Source organism: Solanum pennellii, chromosome 7 (assembly GCF_001406875.1).
Source record: "Solanum pennellii chromosome 7, SPENNV200".
In the NCBI taxonomy this organism is placed as follows: domain Eukaryota; kingdom Viridiplantae; phylum Streptophyta; class Magnoliopsida; order Solanales; family Solanaceae; genus Solanum; species Solanum pennellii.
The window spans coordinates 23776518-23796860 of record NC_028643.1 but is presented as its reverse complement, the minus strand read 5'-3'; the positions used below and the strand labels follow the sequence as shown (position 1 = coordinate 23796860).

General features: G+C 34.3%; 1 long non-coding RNA gene across 5 annotated transcripts; it reads left to right on the top strand.

The window, feature by feature from the left end:
* Window positions 1–13314: 13314 nt before the first annotated feature.
* On the top strand, window positions 13315–19087 carry LOC114077952. Of its 5 annotated transcripts, XR_003579337.1 has the most exons (7): window positions 13315–13747; window positions 14999–15083; window positions 15369–15506; window positions 16859–16926; window positions 17021–17328; window positions 17657–18498; window positions 18914–19087. It is a non-coding gene; the product is annotated as an uncharacterized LOC114077952 (long non-coding RNA). The 5 variants fall into 5 exon arrangements; XR_003579334.1 differs by having other exon boundaries at window positions 16859–17328; XR_003579336.1 differs by having other exon boundaries at window positions 15369–16926.
* Window positions 19088–20343: the final 1256 nt, after the last annotated feature.

Here is a 20343-nt window from a genome sequence, read left to right as displayed (position 1 = left end):
ATTATTAACCTATTCCTAATTGATACAATAACATCACAGGACATTAAATCAACCAATAAGAAAGTCAACTCAACAAACACTACATAATTTACATCAAAATCACAACCTAGGCTCAAGGGGGAAATGTAGTCTTCTACAAACTAGACCAATTCATCAGTGAGTAGTATAATATAGTCATCATTCATCATAATTTTAGAAATAAAATCCAATGAAACCATAAACAAATCAATTTGAAAGATCAATTTATAGATTGGAAAATACCCACTTGAATTTCATACTTTTGAAATAAATTTGATGGAAACTTTTGAGGAAAGAAGTCTCAGAGTTGAAAGGAATCCCATACCTTTGTATTTGATGATGATTGATGGAGAAATATTGGTTATTGAAGGACTAGAACACAGTTGACATTGTCTTCTATGGTGTTAACTTTGGAGAGAGAAAGATGAGAGAAGGAAATGAATTTAGGTTAGGGAATTATGAGGGCTTAGTTTTGTTTTATTAGATTAAGGTCTTTAAATAGGTCATTAAATAACTTAATTAGACCACCCTTAACCCCTAATTAATTAACTAACCACTTAATTAATTTATTAAGCAAACTTAAAAACGAGCAGCAAAACCAGGGCTCATAGACGAGACCACAATAAATGGTCCGTTTGTCAAACGACGACCAAGGGACCAACCGTCCTGTTGGTCCATCTTTTTAGTTAGAGACTAAGAAAAATAGGCAAACCATGAATTTGTCTATAAGTTCATGAACGGTGGTCATCAATGCCCCGTGGATTGACACGCTATCCATCGATTGCACTCGTTTGTCCATACTGCCTGTTGGCAGATTTTTGCTAAAATGCAAGGCTCCTCTTTAATGGACCTTGTCTGGTCCTTGGAAGTCGTACCCGGATGTTTTTACTATAAACTATATCTAATACATGTTAGAAATCCTTCCACAAAAATTCATAATTTTCTGACTCCTAAAACTTAGTCAAAGAGGCTAAGGCTTACTAGCACCCCAGTGAACTAGTTTGCGAACGTCATTGACGTTCCTTGACGTTTTGATTTCCAAATATCCTAAATGACTTATATGCACTGAATTTACATTAGAACAATGTCTAAACCTTTTGAAACCTATGTTAGGCTCCAGAACACGTCTTAGACTTTCGGAGTATTACATTAGCCCCCCCCCCCCCTTAGGAAAATTCTACCCCAAATGACTCTAAAATTCTTTAAGAAGGGGGAATAGACTCAAGACTAGCATCCCAACCAACATCAATACAATATAATACAACATTAATAATGAAAATTTTAAACATAGCAAATAAAAAGCGTCAATTACCACACATAAGGATCAAAATCTCATTATGAGGAATTTCCTTCTCACAACAACACGAGCTCAACATACCATATATAAGTCAATATGCAATATTTAAACTTACCAGCATGTCAATATCATTTTATAAAGACTAACTATTATAAAATGCACAACATAACTCAAAAAAAGGTAAATTGTAAAATTTCAAGTATATAGGCATACTTCACTGTAAGTCACCGTAATGACACCATAAACTGCAAATTTTTGCAAAACTTCACGATAATCAATGAAACTTCAAATATAATCATTATTTTCATCATTAGTAATAATCACTAACCTAAGTTTTCAAGTAGATGAGGGTAATGGGACTTCGGCCTCGGCCGTCCATGTTGCACTCTTAACTAGGTGATTCCTTTCCTTCTTAACTTACCTATCAAGGATTTGAACCAGAACCTCCTTATAAGAGAGGTTCTCTTTCATACGAAGACCCTCAATAGAAAAATAGATTGGGGATCACAGATACACTTCTTAAGCATAAAAAAATGGAACACCGGATGAATTGAAGATAGTTCACTATCGAGTTTAAGCTCTAGGAAGCATTACTAACCCTTTCAAGATTTCATAGGGACCCACATAATGAGAGCTCAACTTCCCTTCCTTGAAAAATGTAACCACCGCTTTCATAGGCAAAATTTTCAAGTACACCTTATCACCTTCTTCAAACTCTAATTCCCTTCCCATTATCGGCATAAGAGTTTAGCCGGCTATAGGCTGTTTTCAAGAGATTCTTTATGATATGAGCCTTCTCAAAAATATTATAAATCAAATTAGGACCCAAAAGTGAAGACTCACCCACTTTAAACCATCCAATTGGAGATCTACATCTCCTACAATACAAGGCTTCATAAGAAGCCATAGATATAGATGAATGATAGCTATTATTGTAAGAAAACACCACCAAAGGCAAGTGTTTATCCGAACTTCCCTTGAAATCAATTATTCAAGCTCTAAGCATATCCTCAAGGGTTTGAATTTTTACGCTTCACTTGACCATCCGTTTGGAGATTATAAGTGGTGCTTAACTTCACCTTGGTATCAACCTTCTTAGAATGACCTCAAAAACCTAGATGTGAATTGTGCAACCCTATCCGATATGATGGATAACAGAATACCATGGCGACACACAATCTTTTCTATGAAGATGTTTGCATAATCCTCCATCAAATGTGTAGACTTGACGGGAATAAAATGAGCGGATTTGGTTAACCTATCTACGACCACCCATATTGAGTCATATTTATTTTGTGTCTGAGGCAAACCTAACACAAAACCATAGAGACATCTTCCCACTTCCATGTAGGAATTTAGATTTACTAATGGAAACCACATGGATTTTGGTGTTTGGCTTTCACTTGTTGACAATTTGGACACTTTGCAACAAATTCCTCTATGTGCGCTTTCAAACCTTCCCACCAAACACCTCCCTAAGGTCACGGTACATCTTTGTCAGACCTGGATGAATTTTGTAGCTGAACTCATGAGCTTCTTCAAGAATCCGGTTCCTCAAACCATCTACATTGGAAACACACAACTTGATACCTCAAGACACCATCCCCCTTTAAAGAGAATGATTCATTAAGCTTACCAAGAATTGATTTCTTTAATTCCATCAGTGGTTGATCAAGGTGTTGTTTTGAATTCACCTCAACCACCAGAGATGACTTGGAGTATGATGGACCATAAAACCACCATTTCGAGAATCTTCCCTTCTTACACCCAATCTAACCAACCCATGAACATCTTTCACTAGGGCTTTCTTCGACTCCTCTACATGGGACATACTACCAATAGTCATACGACTTAAAGCATCTACAACCACATTAAAACTTGCCGGGGTTATAGAGAACACTCATGTCGTAATCTTTAAACAATTTCCACTACCTTCTTTGGCAGAGATTAAACAACACATATTGAAGATTCTTGTGATCAATATACACATCAAAATGGAAACCATACAAATATTGCCTTTATATTTTCAATGCAAATACTACGGTCGCTAACTCAAGGTCATAAGTTGGGTAATTTCTCTCATGAACCTTAAGTTTACCAGAGGCATAGGCTACTACTTTCCCATGTTGCATAAGAACACACCCTAAACTCGCTCGGGATGCATCAAAATATACAATGAACCCCTTGCTTTACTTCGGTAAAGTCAACACCGGAGCTGAAGTAAGTCTATCTTTCAAGACTTGGAAGCTTCTATAACATGCCTCCGACCACTCAAATTTCTTACTCTTTTAGGTCAAAATAGTCAAGGGAGATGCAATAGACGCAAAAACAACCACAAACCTCCGATAATAACACTCTAGACTAAAGAAATTCCTTATGTTGGTTGGAGTCGATGATCTATGCCAATTTTTCACTGCCTCCAATTTCCTTGAATCTACCTCAAATCCCTCACTAGGGATGATATGACCAATAAATGCCACCGACATCAACCAAAACTCACATTTTCTATATTTGGAAAATAGTTGGTTCCCCTTAAGCACTTGTAACACACCCTCAAATCGTCCATGTGTTCACTCTCATTTTTAAAATATACTAAGATGTCATCAATGAAGACAATGACAAATGAATCAAGATAACTTCGAAACACCTTATTCATAAGATCCATAAATGCCGCTGGGGCATTAGTGAGACCAAAGGACATTATAAGAACTCATAGTGACAATATCTAGTCCGAAAATCAATTTTTGGTATTTCCTCACCTCTCACCCTGAGTTGGTGATAACCCGATCTCAAGTCAATCTTAGAGAAGTAGATTTCCCCTTGGAGTTGATCAAACAAGTCGTCAATCCAAGGGAGAGGATACTAGTTATTAGTAGTGACTTTATAGACTTGGCGATAATCAATACACATTCAAAAGGACCAATGGAGAAATACTTGATCTGATGAAGCTTTGTCTATTAAATTTTTGAGTTGGGCCTTCAACTCTTTTAGTTTGGCCAAAGCCATCCGATAAGGAGAAATTGAAATAGAATTTGTATCTCATAACAAGTCGATACAAAATTCAATTTCCCGTTAAGGAAGAATATCGGGAAGATCATTAGGAAAGACCTCAAAAATTCCCTCACTACAGGAATTGACTCAATAGGAGAAATTTAAGAGTCTAAATCTTGGACTCTTACTATACTGTATAAATACCCTTAAGAGATCATGCTACAAGCTTTGAAACATTAAAAGATACGACCTCTTGGAATAGAATTTGCCCCCTTCCACTCTAAAATGGGCTCATTTGGAAAATTAAATTTCACCACCCTTGTACTTCAATATATGGAGGCAAAGCTAGCATGCAACAGATCCATACCCAATATGACATCAAAATCAAACATATCAAGTTCTACTAGTTCAAAATGAATAACTCTATTGGGCAACATTATGGAAAATTTTAAATATAAACTCTTTGAAACCACCGACTCACCTACCAAGGTAGTTACTGCGAAAGGTTCATTTATAATGTCGGGCGAAATCTTGAAATTCTTAGCTATCAAGGGAGTAACAAAATATAATGTAGCTCCCCAATCAAGGAAACCATATATATATCTAGAAAAAACTTGTAACATACCGGTCACCGCATCGAGAGAACTCTCTTATTCAACCCTTTAGCAAAGTGCATAAAACTGATTCTTCTTAGGAGCATCATTAGAACAACTTGCTTTCCCACTCTCCTTGTCTTTCCACTTCACATTTGTGAAATATTGAACTTTTTGCCCAATTTTATCACAACAAAAATAATTATCCGTTACCTTAAGGCAATTATCATAATTCTTCTTGCTACACTTTCCACAAGTTGGCTTCTTGGTTGGTGAACTAGAACCTCTACCCTTTTGATACTTAGGGTTGTACACCCTATCATGACGAGCCTTGGGAAATTTTGTAGGAACTCGATCAGAAGTCCTCTTCTTGAACCTTGGCTTGTCTTGGATATCAAGCATACTCTAAGAGGAACCACCATCAAATGATTTTTCCTTCTTGGAATCTCTAATATTTCTCTTAGCCCTTGTCTCTTCCACTTGTTGATAATGAACCATGATACGAGAAATGTTAATTCTGTCATGTACCATAGCCGAATGACATTCCTCTTGCAAGTCATCCGATGCTCCCGATCACAAAGGGACTCTTTTCTTCTCTAGAATCGGAATAAAAGAAGTAGCATATTTTGAAAATTTAGTGAATTCCAATGAGTATTCAAGTACACTCATACCTCCTTGACGAAGGTTGATGAACTCACCAACTTAGATTCCGTCTTATCCCTAGGAAAGAACCTATCAAGAAAATCCTCCTTGAAAATCTCCAAAGTAAACGGTCCACCTCTTAGGGGCCTATTGTCTCTCCATTGGACGTACCATGTTTGGGCCACATTTTTGAATTGATAAGTGCCTAACTCGACCTTCTCACTAGTATTCAACCCCATAGAAAATAGAATCTTTTAAATCTCATCAATGAAATCTTGGGGGTCTACCTTAACTTTGGACCCGTAGAAAGTAAGGGTATTAATCCTAGCGAAATCCCACAAATGGGAGGCCATGGTACCAACTTGGTTGTTTGCTCGGGGTACAAACTCTGGATTAGATTTGGCCGTCATAACTTGGGATTGAGTACTGACGGCTTGTGCTTGAGTAGTAATGGATTTGGTCATTTTCAGGAAAGAAGCCCTTATGTAACCATCCTTAAAACGTAAAGGATTGACAAGAGCTTGTTCATCATTAGAAAGTTATTCAAGATGAGGGACGTGATTGCCTCATGGAGGAGCTCCCACATTGTCAATCTCTTAATCGAGTATTCATGTCGTGTTTGTGCAAGTATTCATTGCCTATAATCACAATAGGAGGATTATATGCTAAGAGCGTATAGAATAAAAGACTCTAGAGGCAGGATATCGGATTTCAAAGAAAGTGAAAGTTTTCTAAGCATCATATAGTTTCCTATTCATATATGTGGCTTGCTTCATAATTATGACTACGAATCTACATATGCGTGGTTAAGTGAGACATCGACTCTAAATGTATTCCTCAAATTTTGATATGAAGTTTGTTACACCTGGGGAGCACCCCATAGACGTAACTAGTGTCGTCGCCCTCTTTGAGGACTAAGACTAGCCTCTTAATTTACATCAATACATTCATAGGTTAAAATATGAAAATTTAAAAAACATTTCAACATCTACCATGAGCTTTACATTGACCTCAACTATGAAGATAATGATATCATATCGAGTATATGCATAGACCCTTCGTATATGAAGATTACTTAATTATTTACTTTCATTTTACGTAGATATATAAGATATAACATAGTCTTAATTGGATGTCTCATTTCATAAACCATCTAAACACGAGTATATCAATTGGGCATATCCAATACATCAAAGTAATAAAGCCACTTATAGGCTATTCAATATTTTTTATTCAAATTAAAAGGAAAGTATATAGAAGTATTAAATTACAACAACTTCCTAAGCTTGATATTTCCATTTTCCTCGGAAAGTGAGTACCTACCTAACTTGGATGAGTTAGAATTCGAAGTCTTCCTTTAAAGTCGTCCCAAAATCCCGTCAATGATTGAGACCTAAAATATTCGGGGGAAATGGAGAAAATGGGGTAAGACACAACCAATTGTACTAAGTATAAGACCATATGCAGACATATCATGAAATCATGCTAAAAAGGGATAAGTCATTAGAATATGCAATTTACATTGAAAAGTCTTATGCGCAATCAAGAGGACCATCTCAATCAATAAGACATATTCATTGAGTTAAAAGCATGTACATAAAAATACCTACAATATTAAGTCTAGTCAAGTTGCCATGCATATCATATAATTGAACATATAGTCAAGGCAACCCTATCATCAAGTTATAATAGTAGCAAGCTTGGATAAGAGTTCATTAAAACATAAACAAAGCGAGAAAATTACACATGAACCCTTATTAAGTCAACTAGTGCAATGACCAAGCAAAGCCTTATGAACTCACTTAATCAAGTAAACCCAACAAGAATCATGACCAACATCCAACTTCACATAGCATGGCATTTAAGACTATATCATGATACTCTAGAATTAGACGTCAAACACATATTCGTATATTATCATCAATGTATAAGATCATCATATCCCTATCATGTACAATTATAGGAATATACATATATAAGAATATTATTCCAAGACTCCCTTCAAGAATAACTAGTGTCATGTATAGGTAAAGTATCATACCCCTACCTAGACTTTAATAAACCCCTTATGTTATCTTAGTTAGAGTTCATACCTTTAATTAATTTTACCTTTTGGGAACATCTTGACAGAATCGACATAGACCACATGAGCTAATGTGAAATCCGGTGTAACGGAACCCTACACCAAAGGAAGGAGGACTACTTTCCATGGTAGTAACAAGGCATGAACATACTAACTACGTGTATCCACTACCTAGTATTCCTATGGGGGAACATATTTCAAAAATTAGGAGATATAGTTGGAACAATATTTATGCTACATGCATTATAGTCTCTGATCTATTGAGTACATTAGTGATCCTAAATTCCCTATGTGTGAAGGAAGATTTATCACACTAGTTCACCTGGTGCTAAGCTAGAGTCCCTTTTAAAATATCTTTAATGTCTTTATTTATCTTCATAGATTAATATAGGTCATATGGTCTATCCCTTGTATAATCATCATCATCATAGCTCAATAAGAATTGCATGAGTATAGTCCTTTCATTACAATTCATATAAGTGAGGTTAGCACATTTACATAATCACATCTTGATAAGGCATTTTTGTAAGTTATGACTATCCCTATAACATTAACATCATAGCAAACACCTCACAAAATTGTAGTCAAGACATTTTAATTCAACATTATACAAATTCTATAATTCTTAATATAAGGACTAATTCAATAAAATATTATCACTTAATCACAATTAACCATAATTGATGTATAGAGTTGACATCACAAGATTTACCAAGTCTCCATCATAATCCATCATCAAGGTCCTACCATCAACCCTTAACTCACCCAATAAGGGTGTAATATAATCACATAAAAATAACAAACATGATAACAAGGACATTTGAATTACTACATCACAATCCATCACTAGTTCATTGCTTATCATAAGAGACTTAGGTCAAATTCATAATCTATTTCACAAACAAGATAAACTACTCAAGAACCAGAATGATAGGACTATAATTGATCTTAACCTATTCCTAATTGATACAATAACATCATAGGATAGTAACTCAACCAATAACCACATCAATTCAACCAACACTACACAATTTATATAAAAATCACAACCTAGGCTTAAGAGGAAAAGGTCATCTTCTACAATCTAGATCAATCCATCAATGAGTAGTATAATATAGTCATAACTCATCATAATTTGATCAATAAAATCTGAATAAACCATAAAAAATCAATTTGAATGATCAATGTTGAGATTGGAAAAGACCTAGTTGAATGACATACATTTTAAATCAATTTGATCAAACCCTTTAAGAAAGAAGTCTCAAAGATGAAAGGAATCCCATAACTTAGTATTTGATGAAGACTGATTGAGAAACTTTAATGATTGCAGCCCTAGAACCCACCTGGACCTTGTCTTCTATGGTGTTCTATAACTTGGGAGAGAGAAAGAAAGAGAAGGAATAAAATTTGGGTCTGGTAATTATGAGGGCACAGGTTAGAATAATTAGATTAGGTTCTTCATATAGGTAATTAACTAACCTAATTAGGTCCCCTTAAATCCCTAATTAATTAACTAACAACTTAATTTATTTATTTAGCAACTTTAAAACTAAGAGTAAAACCAGGGTTCAGAGACAAGACAACGACAAATGGTCCGTTTGTCAAACGACGGCCTAGGGACCAACTGTCTTGTTGTTCCGTCGGTTTTGTCAGAGACTATGCAAAAAAAAAGCCTCCCATAGATTTTCCTAAATGTTCAAAAATGGTGGCCATTAATGCCCCGTCCATTGACACACGATCCGTCGATTGCACTCGTTTGTGAACCTTCTTCTTTGCAGCTTTTTTCTAAAATGCAAGGGTCCTACTCAAGGGCCCTTGCTTGGTTTTTAGGGATTCGTTCCCAGAAGTTTCAACTACTCAAGGGCCCTTCCACCTAAATTCATCATTTTTTGACTCCTAAAACATAGTCAAATAAGCTAAGGCACACTAGAACCTCATTGAAATAGTTTTTGGACGTCATGGGCGTTCATGGACTTATTGATTTACAAACTTCCTAAATGACTTATATATATTAAAATTGACCTTAAAAAAGTGTCTAAACCTTTTGAAACCTATTTTAGGCTCTACAAAACGTCTTAGACTTTCGAAGTATTACATTATCTGCCCCTTAGTAACATTACTACTTGAATGACACTGAAATACTTTCAGAAGGAGAAATAGACTCAAGATTAACATCCCAACAACCAAAAATACATTATAACATGAATTACAACATCAATCATGAGATTTTTACACATATGAATTCAAAAGCTACTGTTACCACACATAAGGCTCAAAATCATATTATGAGGAATTTCCTTTTCACAACGCCATGTTCTCAACATACCATATATGAGTCAATTATGCCAAGATTCAACTTACCAACATGTTAATAAAATTTAATAAAGACTCACTATATTAAATGCACAAGTAATTATATAGGCGTACTTCACCGTATGTCACTATAATGAAACCATAAAATGCATAATTTTACAAAACTTCACGAAAATCAAACGAACTTCAAATTTAGTCATTATTTTCATTATTAGTAAAAACCACTAACCTTAATTATCAAATAGATGAGGGTACTACGACTTAATGACGGCCTCGGCTTCCCATGTTGCACCCTCAAATAGGTGATTCTTTCATAACACCTTTACAGAAGTCACGTCTTTATTACTTATGTTATTTATTTGTCTATCAAGTATTTGAACCGGAAGATCCTCATAAGAGAGGTTCTCTTTCTCAAAAAAACACTCAATAGAAAGAATGGACTCGAGATCACTGATACACTTCTTAAGCATAGAAATTTGGAAATTCAAATGAACTAAATGTAGTTCACTGGGGAGTTTCAACTCATAGGCAACCATACAAAACCTTTGCAAGATTTCATAAGGACCCACGAAACAAGGACTCAACTTCCCTTTATTGCAAAATCTAACAACCCCTTTCGTAGGCAAAATTTTTAAGTACACATTATCACCTTCTTATAACTCTAATTCCCTTCTCTTATGGTCGGCATAAGACTTTTGACGGAAATACGCTGTTTTCAAGAGATTCCCTATGATATGAACCTTCTCCAAAATCTTATAAATAAAATCGGGACCTAAAAGTGAAGAGTCACCCACTTCAAACAATCCATTGGAGATCAACATCTCCTACAATACAAGGCTTTATAAGGAGCCATATAAATACATGAATGGTAGCTATTATTGTAAGCGAACTCCACCAAAGGCAAATACTTATCCCAACATCCCTTGAAATTAATTATACAAGCTCTATGAATATCCTCATGTTTTTGAATTGTATACTCTACTTGACGATCCATTAGGGGATGAAAATCAATCATTTACTTCACCTTGGTACCCAACTCTTCTTGGAATGACCTCCAAAACCTAGATGTGAATTGTTAACCTCTAACCAATATGATGGATAACGGAATACCATACCGACAAACAATCTCATCTAGCAACAAATTCTGCTATGTCCCCTTTCAAATCTTCTCACCAGAACACCTCCCTAAGGTCATGATAAATCTTTTTCGAACCCGGATGAATGGAGTAACGGGACCCATGAGCTTCATCAGGAATCTGGTTCCTTAAACCATCTAAATTGGGAACACATAACCCTCTTTGATATTTCAAGAAACCATTCTACCCTAAGGAGAAGAACTCATTAAACTTACCAAGAATCGATTTTTCCAACTCCGTCAAATTTTATCAAGGTGTTGTTTAGACTTCACCTCAACCACCAAAGATTACTCGGACATATGATGGACCTTAAAACACAATTCAGAGAATCTTCCAATCTTACACCCAATCTAGACAACCTATAACATTTTTTACGAAGTCTTTCTTGGCTTTTTGTACATTAGACAAACTACAAATGGTCATACCACTTAGAGAATATGCAACCACATTGGCCTTGCCGTGGTGATAGAGAACACTCATGTCATAATCTTTCAACAATTCTAACCACCTATTTAATGGAGATTCAACTCCTTTTAAGTAAACACATATTGGAGACTCTTGTGGTTGGCATACACATCCACATAGACACCATAATAGTAATTCATCTATATTTATAATGCAAAAACTATGGCCGCTAACTCAAGGTCATGAGTTGGATAATTCTTTCCATGCAAATTAAATTTCCTAGAGGCATCGGATACTACTTCTGCATGTTGTAAAATCACACACCTTAAACACACTCGGGATACATAATAATATACAAAAAAGCCCATGGAACCCTCCGGTAAAGTAGAGATCTCCTACATATGTTTACTGTAGAGTTTTACGAGTTGTATACTTATGTCTAATATTTTAAGGGTCATGTCCCTACTGTCTCTAATGTTGTTGAGTCTAATATGGAAAAGAGACATAGAGTATGAGTATGTATTAAGATATTTTATATATATATGAAGTAACGATCAAGCATACAACGTGCTAAGAATGTTTTAAAATTTCCGCTAAATTTACTGTGACAATGCAATGAATGATAACTATGGGATTGTATAAGACCTCAAAGAGGTCAAGAATTTGATGTTACTTCTAAAGGGTGCTCCCCGGATGTGACAGTAAGTCTATCTTTCAAGACTTGGAATTCTCTTATATGCCTCCGACCACTCAAATTTCTTACTCTTTTGGGTCAAAGTAGTAAAGGGAGATGCAATGGACACAAAAACACCACAAACCTTTGATAATAACACGTTGGATCCAAGAAACTCCTAATGTATGTTGGAGTCAATGGTTTAGGCCACTTTTTCACCGCTTCCATTTTCCTTGTATCAACCTCAACTCCCTAACTAGAGATGATATGACAAAGAAACACCACCGACCTCAACAAAAACTCACATTTTCTATACTTGGAAAATAATCTGTTCCCTAAGCACTTGTCACACCACCCTCTAATGGTCCATGTGTTCACCCTCATTTTCCGAGTATACCAAGAGGTTTTCAATGAAGACTATGACAAATGAATCTAGGTAACTTCTAAACACCCTATTCATAGTATTCATAAAGTTGTCGGGGCATTAGTGATGCCAACGGACATTACTTAGTATTCATAGTGACCATATCAATTCCGAAATGCCTTTTTAAGTATAACCTTACCTCTCATCCTAAGTTGGTGATATCCCGATCTCAACTCAATCTTAGAGAAGTAGCTTGCCCCTTGGAGTTGATCAAAGAAGTCATCAATCCGAGGGAGAGGATATTTGTTCATAATAGGCCTAAAGCCACACTAAATCAAGACATAGATTGTAAAGTGTTGGCTATGTCTTTTAAGGATACACTTTAAAAGTGTAGCCTTAATTTTCAGCTTTTGACAACAGTAATATTGGCAACGCTTGTAAAACGTTCTCTTTAATAGTATAGTCTACACTTCATAAGTGTTTTAACATCATGATATAATTGACTTCACCTATTTATATATATGACTAAACTTTTAAAGTTTACTTTTATTATAATTATAAAAAAAACACTTACCAAGTGTGTCCTTATAATTTTCACTAAAATATTATATAACCTCCAAAAATATTCACTCTCCCTCCAATTTTTATTTGGTTAAAAAACAAATTTTGTAAACTAACGAAAAAATATTTTCAAGTCTCTAAATGAAATTATATTTGCCCTAGATAAGAAATTTTCAAGGGTTTTGTAAATATAGTTTTTCTATAAAATTTATAGATATTTGTTGATACAAAACACAAAGTGATAATTTTTCACAAATCAAATGAAGAATGATTTCAAAATACTTGTATGATTTTTCACTTTGGAGAAACAAAAATTCTAGTTGAAGATCTTTTAGCTCCATTCATTATTTTCTCTTTGTTTCTGGCCGACCTGAAGAAATCCTTTACGATTTTATCATTTTTCACCTATCGTGGCCATGAAAAGAAAAGAGAAAAAGAGGGGTCAGGAATCTGGTGAAGACAATTGACTAAATTTTCTTGTGAACTGGTGGAAGCATAAGAATTCCCAGAGACTACGATGGTGGAGAGAACGAGAAAGTTCAAAAATTGCTTGAAAACTGGGATAATTGAGTTCAGAGCGTATGACTAAATTTTCCTTAAAATTAATAAACAGAACAAGGAAGATGATATCCTAAAGCTTCATCACGTTTTGTTGAAATGGATTTTATCAGGTAAAAGTTTCAACCTTTAAATGTTTGCATTTCTTTCATGTAGGTTTATTGTGTGGTGTTGGATCTTCATTTTCTTGTTTTGTTAATTTTTGAGATTCTAGCTTGTTTATGTTCAGTGATAGTTCCTCATTTGAAGTCAAGCTCCCTCATGGTCATAATGATATCTCTATGTTTTCTTTATAAGGAGTGTACAATATCTCCTCTATTTGTGGAAACTTTTTTTAATTGATTTTAGGAACGAAAATCACCACATATTTCTTTAGGGAAAGTGAGTCTTAGAATCATAAACTTAGAGAAGTTTCGATTTCATCATTTTGGACTTTGTTTGAAGACCTCATTTCTACATTTCCGGGCATGTCTATCATCAGTGATTTCCTTATCCATACGGTTTGGACTGGTTAGTCAAGAATGCTTTGAACGTCTTCTCTAAAGTTTGTCACTTCCATATCTAATGGACTGCTCTGATTTGAAGGGGAAGATGTTTCTAGCGAGACTGCTTTAGGAACCCCTTCGTCATCCATAGTGTTGTCTTCTCTTCTCCATTATGCTTCATGATCTTCATTCTAATATGCATTGTTAAGATTTGTTGAAGTGATATGCTTGTGTAGTTTGTAAGTTGATGAATAAGAATAAGATGTTGCATGTTCTGAGTGTTTGAGTATTGCAGGCCTATAACAGCAGTTGATAGTAATCGAAGGTTGTCAGCTCATGAGTCAATTGTATTTATGTAGTACTACAGGATGGTAGTGCAGGTGATGAAGTGTCTATGTCGACGTAGTGGGATGGATGACAAAGTAAAAGTACAAACTGCACAAAACGTTGATTACTTAAGACTCAAACAAAATATTGAGTGTTTAACATATTTAATTGTGAATTACTTGTTTAGTGAGTGAACGGTTTCTTCAACAGATAAACGTCTAGCCTGTAAATTTTTTCGTTCAACCTATTAAGTTATAAGAGTTTTATGAATAGTTCAAATGACAACTTTTAGATCCGAGCTTTACTTTAATAAAATCCAAATGTCTATTCATGTCAACCTCATATAATAACAAATTAAAGCACATATTAGATAAGTTTGACCAAATAATGATCTACTATCCTATCCTCGCATACATTGTTAAAGTATATAAATATTCTCTTGCTTTACTAAAGTAATGTTGACTATTAACAGGTATTTTACATGCCAATTTATCTTCTTTTTTTTCTAACCCAAATCTTTTGTTGATTTTTTAGTTTTTGTAAATTGTGCAGGGAGTGTTTGGGCTGGAAGTGCTCATATCATAATTGTTGTTATTGGTTCAAGCGTTTTATCTTTGGCGTTCTGTAGCTCAACTTGGTAGGATTGATTGTACTGTTGTTATGCTTTAATTCTCTTTTGTTACTTATTGCATCATATTTGGAGTAATAAAAATCCATCTTTTCATAAATTCCAGAATTTGATCAAATTTGACGGCTTTCAATCATTGTTGATATAATGTCTTTCACTTACTTGACGATCGGTGTAGGTTTAGGCATTGCTCAAGTAGCAGGATTGTCATCTTGTAGCCTACTATTGCAACATTTTTGGAGGTTCCGACAAACATTGCAACTTCTAACTTTTATGTACCTTTTTTATTTGAAGAACTCAAAAATTGGAGGATGTTTAACTGGAGTTAGAATTTGAACTATAACTGAAATGCAAAAAGTTTGAAGACCATTACAAGCACTTGGAGCTATTGCTTTTGCCAATTCTTACTCCCTCATCCTTATGGAGATTCAGGTAACGATATGGTGCATTTTTCATTCATTCATCGTAGTTTAATTTGATATCATAGTAATTTCCTATACATTACATGATACAATCGAATCCCCACCCTAAGAATCCAAGACAACGAAAAATGCAACTTTTATTAGTGCATGAGTAACTACAATTTGCTACATGTGCTATGGCTGTTTTTTCTATGCAACATTTGGAGTCCATGCTCATGAAAATTTACTAACTGATTTTTGATTATATGAGTTGTTCTGCTTGTGTTGTTCTGTAGAAAAGGCAATTATGGAATTAAAGATGTTGCCGATATTTTGAAAAACAAGCTCAAGTTATTTTTTACCCCACTTTTGTCAATGTGAATGATCTAATTCTTTATTTTCGGGTTTTTTAGTTGCAGAATGAACGCAAAAATTTGATACTTATAAAAGTTTTAGAGGATTCATGAAATGATTTTGTATTATTATGCATAAATTCTACAAGGGGTTATTAAGGTTTAAGATTTTTTTATTTGTTCTGATAATTGTTGTGTTTGAGCAAGTTTGCATGGGCCTCGTCTAATTTTATGGGTACTTACTACCTCTCACAAATATAGGCATCAGATTACTTTCTACCACCGAGGATATGAATCGAGGTTTAAAATTCTTGAAAAACAGAGTTTGAATTATCTTCTGCCTTAGATATGTTAGTATGAATCCAACCTTTTGGGCTTATTTCAACAACAACAACATCAAGGTTTAAGATTCTTGAAGTTGAACACTTGCTCATGTATACATTACTGATTTTTCCTTGTTGGTTCAAGCAAAACAAAGAAATTATTTCAAAAGGTTAATGAAACTAATTAATCTAGAGTTACTTATATTCTTGGAGTTTTCTATTGAATAGCTGCAATATCACAATAATAAACATTAATTGACTTGTATAGTCCGTCATTCAAAATATTGTGTGGATATGACTAGTTTAATGTTTTAGAAAGTTAATTCTATAAAATATTGTGAATGTGGGTGGTTGCTACTTGCTTAAAAATTTTATCGATTTCTATTTTTTGGTTCTCTTTGACATATTTTTTTCTACCTCCCAAAATATGTACTAACTTTACTAGGAATTAGTATTATCGCACGAGCTTATTATCTTTTAAAATGCGTGTGGATAGAGTAAAAAAGTGAGGAAGACTTAGTAATTTTATTATCTTAGAGCATCTGTATGTACAAAGCTATATGAGGTATTATGGACCTACTAAGAGAAATATCATATTTGTTACAATATGATGCTTTCTCCTCAGTTTCTATATAGTAGTTGAGAAAATTCTACTGAAACCACATTTTGCACGCCACAAGAGCCTTGATAATCTTTTCATATACAAGATATAGGCAACACCAGAGAGCTGAGAGAAAAACACACATAGAGAGAGATGTAGACGAAGAAGAATGAGGTAAGAATATCACAAGATATGCAATGAAACAGTTTCAACAGATATTTCATCACTAACTCTCCTCCTAAGGTACTATTCCTAATTATTACATTAGGATCAGCTATCGATACATAATAATCTACTCATAGAGGCTATGTTTCTCGGGCTCTCCAAAAATGTTGTGGCACATGTATCGGGACCTTAAGAGTCAAAGCATCATAACATTGAGGTACCTTTGCACCCATCACTCAGTAGTTAGGAAAGTCGGGCCTGCCACTAATAGTTCCCTTTCAACTTCTCAGGTGAATTTTGCAGTATCACTCGATAGTGGGGATCGATTGTTTGTAACAAGGAAGAATGAATTACAAAGATGATATGCTGAGCTAGACAATATCAACCTCCTTTTCGTTTATGGTGTTCCAAGTAAGGATGATATGCTGAACTAGACTATATCAACCTCCTTTTGGTTTATACTCTTCCAAAGAACATGATATGCTAATCTGATATTGGAGAAAAATCCAAAAGTAAAATTGTATGTGCCAAATTTATATGAATTGTGGCCTTACATATTCTTCAACAACGGGATAATTTTGAAATTGTTTGTTTCCTAATTTGATTAATTACCTTTTTGAATGACTCTTTCTGTATTTTTAAGATGTATTATTATGTTTTATAATTACAGGAAGTAACTTTCTTATTTTTAGGACTTCTGGTTACTGAAAAATATAACTTTTTGCTTGTTTATGAGTAGGTACAACTGTCCTTGATAATGGGGACAGACTAATCATTTCAATTCAGGGAGGATGAAATAACAAAAATGATATTACTTTATAACTTCATTGGTAGAGATTAACAGGTTAGTGTTACATTATATACTATTTTACTACAATAGAGATAGTGTTAAGATTGTATGTATTTCTCTATGTCGCAACGTTGTCTTTGTTTGGTTGTAACGTGTTAGATCTTTTATTCATTTTTTTCTTCACAAAATTTGTAATCATCATCCTTGTGATGTTCTTTTTGATATATTGTGAAATGTGCAATCTATTTTGGCTGCCTTCGATTAACACATCCACATCAGGCTGCCTTCGATCGACAGATCAACATCAGGTTAAATCTAAACTTCCTGGATTTTTATTATCTTCTTTTATAACCATTTTTACTCGACAAAAAGATATATTCGTCCGTTACAGGTCATTCTACACTCCTCTGTGCTCTGTTTGACTCCAACAAGGATGTTTGAGTTCTGATCCCAATTTAGCAAGTTTTTCCTTGACTATTTTCTACTGCATTTTTGGGCTTCCACTTAATCTATAGTTTCCAATTTATTAACTCTTTGTTCTGTGGTAAAAGTAAGTTGTTTTATCTCTTAATCTTTGAAAGACTATCAGTTTTTACAAGCGTATAAATATTGTGTTACCTTCAATGCTAGGATAATGGTTGCTGCTGCAGTATTACTCGTTTGTCTCCTATAGGCTAAAGACACTGGTGGCTATTCTTAAGGTTCAGTACGACTATACATTGCCATATGGAAGAAGAATCCCATAAAGAAATCTCTTATGCATTTTTAAATGGATCCAAGTAAATTTGTAGGTAATATAAATTCCTCCAGATCCCTTTACAAATAAGTATCTTATTTACTTACATCATAGTGCGATTTTGGATTCATTATTTAACTTTCATAACTTTGCATGCATGCAAATAAAGAGATCAGTACTTCCTTTTACTTTGAAAGCAAAAATATTCTACAATATGTAAGTCTATATTAAAGTCATTAGGACTCCATGTTCCAAGAATGTTGTTTTTGTTCCATTAATTAATAGTGATATACACTTTTTATTCTTTGAGCACTACTTAAAATTCTCATTATTTGACCATATATACATATTTTGAATCACCAAGAATGATAATATAAACTACTGCAATTTGGACTTCTTGCCTCTTCAATAAATTTTGCAATATGGAACTTCTTGTCTCTTCTATAAGCATCACAATCTGATTTGTGTAGGGAAATGAAGGTGAACAAATTTTAAGTTTATGATGAAGAATTTTTGAACTATTGTAAAAGTTTGAATACATTATTTTTGATTTTGTGAAATATATTCATTGGTGGAATATATTGAACTATTGTAAGAGAACTTTTTGAACTATTGTGTACACATTTAGAATATTGCTTTAGAAGTATGCGTATGTACACAACACATATTATGTTTTGAAGTTTTTGGAAAATCTATAAATTTTAATTACTTGTTAGTTAATTTAATGCTTGAGATTATTAATTGCAAAAAAATATTGGTGTATTTTCATTAGAAATTGTGGCATATAAATTGTGTATATGGGAAAGACTGTAGTGTTGTCATATATTAGATATAAAAGACAACACTTCATAATTGTAGGCAATATGGTAGCAAAGGCCATGCTTAAAAGTGTAGGTTGTAAGGCGACACTGTAGCTGGTAAGGCAACACTTTTAAGCCTAGCTGAAAAGTGTGGCCTTTTTGCCTATTAAGCTATTCTTGAATGTGTAGCTGCTAAGGCAACACATTTAAGCGTAGCTGAAAAGCGTGATCTTTTTGCCTTTAAGGCTATTTTTAAAAGTGTAGTTTATAAGGTAACACTTTTAAGCGTAGCTGCAAAAGCGTGGCAATTTTGCCTTTTGGCAACGCATTTAAGCGCAACTGCTAAGGCAACACTTTAAAAGTGTTGCCTAAACTCTAAGGTTGCGGGTTTTTCAGCCACCCCTGAAAAAGTGTGGCTTAAAGTCAAAAAGTATGGCCTCCACACTTTTCTAGGGTGGTTGTAGACATAAAATTTTGTAGTGTAAGGGACCCATCCTTCTTCTTCTTAAACAAAACCGGAACACCCCATGGAGAATTACTCGGTCTAATGAAGCCTTTCTCCAGTAAATATTTTAGTTGGGCCTTCAAATCTTTCAAATCGGTCGGAGATATACGATAAGGAGGAATTGAATACGGTAACAAGTCGATATCAAAATTAATTTCCCGTTCGGGAGGAATACCGGGAAGATAATTAGGAAAGATTTCCGGAAATTCCCCTACTACGGGGACCGACTCAATGGGAGGAATTTCATAGTCTAAATGTTGGACTCTTTGTATATGGTATAAACACCTTTTAGAGATCATCCTACAAGCTTTCAAACAAGAAATGATATGACCTCTAGGAATATAATTTACCCCTTCAACTCTAAAATGGGCTCATTTGAAAAATTAAACTTCACTACCCATGTTCTACAATCTATGGAGGTAAAGCAAGCATTCAGCCAATACATACCCAATATGACATAAAAATAAAACATATCAAGTTCTACTATTTCAATATGAGTAACTCTGTTGGGCAATATTATAGGACAATTTCTATAGTGTAAGCCAAAATCTCAAACTTCATAGCTATTAAGGGAGAACAAAAGATAATGTAACTC